This window comes from Semicossyphus pulcher, unplaced genomic scaffold (assembly GCF_022749685.1).
Source record: "Semicossyphus pulcher isolate SPU_LCO1_2020_fin unplaced genomic scaffold, fSemPul1.0.p SCAF_11, whole genome shotgun sequence".
Classification (NCBI taxonomy): Eukaryota; Metazoa; Chordata; class Actinopteri; order Labriformes; family Labridae; genus Semicossyphus; species Semicossyphus pulcher.
In genome coordinates this window covers 30,973,909-30,977,882 of record NW_027211615.1, presented here as the reverse complement: position 1 = coordinate 30,977,882, position 3,974 = coordinate 30,973,909, and positions in this window count along the sequence as shown.

Sequence of the window (3,974 nt, the reverse complement as noted above, 5' to 3'; positions counted from 1 at the left end):
AAGTAGACATAAATGTTTATTTTATCCTATAAAATATTACATTTGTTACGGGGCGATACTGTTTGAACCCAAATGCAGAAACACAGAACACTGAGATGAGAACTTGGTGCCAAAAGATTTATTGGAAAACAATGGGCATGGAGTGAGCAGTGAGCCAGGCAGAGTGAGTCCGTAATCCAGAGGAGGTTGAAGATCCCGAGTGAATTAGAAGACACAGGAGTAGGGCTGGGGCAGGAGTCAGGTGAGGACAGTGTTGTTTAGCAGAGTCTACAGTCTGGCAGCATGGTGGAGGGGGAGCCCAGTATTTGAAGCCGTGTAGATTGATGATGACGAGCAGCTGCCACCCAACTCCTGCACACCAGATCCCACTCCTGTGATGAAGACACAGAGACAGGGAGGGAGAGAGACCTGCTAGGAGGCAGCAGTGGGCGTGACAAAATTGAGCTAATTGCATTTATATGCCGTTCTAAGCCTGAAGCTCCAACAGCAGACTCACTGAGCATTTCACTCTCTCCTGTTCATCACCCATCTTTACTGAATCAATCAAAAGCAAGTGTAAATAAAATACCATGTTCAGTAGTCAAATATAAATTAATGATTGAATGACTGAAACGGAAGTGACTAGCCTTATACAGGACTGTGCAAGAGTTTCAGGCAGGTGTGACAAAATGCTGTAAACTAAGAATGCTTTCAGAAATGGAAGTGTTCATCGTTTATTTCCATCAATGAACAAAATGCAGTGAATGAACAGAAGAGAAATCAGATCAATATCTGGTGTGACCACCCTTTGCCTTCTAAACAGCATCAGTTCTTCTCGGTACACTTGCACACAGTTTCTGAAGGAACTCGGCTGGTAGGTTGTTCCAAACATGTTGGAGAACTAACCACAGATCTTCTGTGGATGTAGGCTTCCTCAGATCCTTCTGTCTCTTCATGTCATCCCAGACAGACTCCATGATGTTGAGATCAGGGCTCTGTGGGGGCCATACCATCACTTCAAGGACTTCTTGTTCTTCTTCACGCTGAAGATAGTTCTTAATGACACTGGCTGTATGTTTGGGGTCGTTGTCCTGCTGCAGAATACATGTGGGGCCAATCATACGCCTCCCTGATGGTATTGCATGATGGATAAGTATCTGCCTGTATTTCTCAGCATTGAGGACACCATTAATCCTGAACAAATCTCCGACTCCATTTGCAGAAATGCAGCCCCAAACTTGAAGGAACCTCCAGCATGCTTCACTGTTGCCTGCAGACACTCATTATCGCAGCGCTCTCCAGCCCTTCGGCGAACAAACTGCCTTCTGCTGCAGCCAAATATTTCACATTGTGACTCATCAGTCCAGAGCACCTGCTGCCATTTCTCTGCAGCCCAGTTCCTATGTGTTCGTGCATCGTTGAGTGGCTTGGCCTTGTTTCCATGTCGGAGCCTTTTTGGCTGCAGCTCTTCCATGAAGACCACTTGTGGCCAGCCTTCTCCGGACAGTAGATGGGTGTACCTGGGTCCCACTGGTTTCTGCCAGTTCTGAGCTGATGGCTCTGCTGGACATCTTCCCATTTGGAAGGGAAATAAGCTCGATGTGTTTTTCACCTGCTGCACTAAGTTTCCTCGGCCGACCACTGCGTCTACGATCCTCAACGTCGCCCGTTTCTTTGTGCTTCTTCCAAAGAGCTTGAACAGCACATCTTGAAACCCCAGTGTGCTTTGAAATCTTTGTCTGGGAGAGACCTTGCTGATGCAGTATAACTACCTTGTGTCTTGTTGCTGTGCTCAGTCTTGCCATGGTGTCTGACCTGTGACATGAAACTGTCTTCCATAGCCTCACCTTGGGTTAGAGTTAGTCACACATGTTCTGCAAAGAAACAGAGAGAGACACACACGCTATATTGCATTGAAGACCCGCAAACGGTGGATGTTTTTAGGTCGACACAATAGACTGTATAAATAATGGACGTAGTCTCAGTGACGTCACCCACTGGTTTCTGAAGCAGCGTTTTGAAGCCCATATTGCGCCGCCGCTGGGTGTCGCCATATTGGAAATGCCAGAGCCGGCTAATCCAGAGGCAGGCAAGGAGGCGGAGCGCGACCGAGCTAAAGCCTATGGCTGAGCTCTATGGGCACATGAATCAGCCAGCTACAGCTATGAAGCTAGGCTATATGCTCCTCAGCGTAGCTAACGGTTATTATCCATAGACTTTATAAATAATTAATTAGCTGGTTTGACTTTGCCAGGAGGAGATTCTGTCGGTGACTGACTGCAGGTGTTTAGTTATCAGACTAAAGAAGCAGCGGACTCGCTGCTCGCTCGCCCGGTGAGTGAGCGACGAGCCGACACGTAACAGGAAACTTAAAATAACCGCTCTGCTCATCACTGCAGTCCACTGTAATCTCTTAAACTCCTGACTCCTGTTTACTGACCGACGATTAAATAAATGTTTGATAAACACTGAAGAGGGTAACAAGCAGCTAAAGCGAGCACAGTATATCTGCTACTTAATGCTAAAAATATATCAATACAGTAACACTAACATTTAACTCACCGAAAAGCTGGAGCTCAGACTTCTTGCACGGCCATAAAGTTCCATAAACACACAGAGAGATTATTTGTCCAAACTTTGAATGAAAAAATCCCCAAAAGTCTCCAACAACACAAACAGGTGAAGGTAAGCTCAGTGTCTGTGTGTCTGTGTTGACGTCTAACAGACAGCCAGCAGGATCCAGCTGTCAATCAAGTGATCCGGCCCCTATGATTTAAGGCTTAATATAATGAAAACGGGTGTGTTATAAAAAAATTCACCCCCCGTACAGTTATCCTGAACAATAAAATTAGCTATTTATAACAAAACAGTTTTTTGTACCAGGCTGTAAACATGTTTATTTCTGCTGTAAAAATTGGCATTTTCCCATCTGCTGTAATGTTATTTCTTGTTTTCTGGAGCCTCAAGTGGCCACTCGAGGAACTGCAGTTTGTTGCACTTCCGCATTGGCTTCATTTTTCAACACAGGAGGTTGCCGCTTGGTCGACACGAATGCTTCGAAGCTTCGATCTGTCTATATGTCTGAGCACAGTTAATACAAAGTATGAAGTACGTCTCCACATGCTGTGAATGACACGAGCAGGAGCTGTGACCTACGACCTGCGATCAGGTGATCATAGTTTATAATAATGCAGCGCGAAGAGGACATAGATAATAACATGGATTTGTGTTAATCAGCCAGTCTGATCATATCATAGATCATTCATATATTTCATCCCCCCCCACTGGGTGGTTCTGATCTGGGTCTGAGAGTTGCTCCTGTTTGTGGAGCAGAAATAGTTTCATGAACGACACTTTGAAGGTCAAACTCACACCTGACAGGTGCGTCAGCCGTTCAATCAAAGCTTTAATTAAACCTCAGAAATAAGAGGAGAGGTGATCGGATCTTTGGTCACATGATCTCTCTGTAACACAAACTCCGTTGTGAACATCAAACATGCTGAGACAAAGAAACGATCAGTCACACATCTGTTCAGATGTGACAAAAGTTTCCGTTTGTCCTGATGGTGGCGCTACAGGATGAGACGGGTTCATCCTCAGAGCCGGAACCACATCAGGATGCTTTCAGGCTGAAAACTGGCTGCTGTTTCAGCCTGAGCTAGAACTATTATGGGATGTCTGTGTGTTTAAGCTGGGCTTTGTGAATGAGTTTAGGCACCAACAGACGGACGTTTCCATGGTAACGCTTCAGTTGCTGCACTGCAGGGCGTTAGCCTCCAGCTAGCAGATAGCCCGGTTCCGGTCCCTTTAGCCCGGTTCAGCCTCCGGTCTGCAGTCTGGTCCGTTTTCAGCAGCAGGTCAGTGAATTATAGAAAAACAACAGCTTCAGACTAAATGCTGCCAAACGAAACTCCATTCATTATTCAGACATTTATACCGATTCACAAACCGACCCGGTTTATACGGACTGCAGGAGGTCGGGTTCCGGGTTAAAT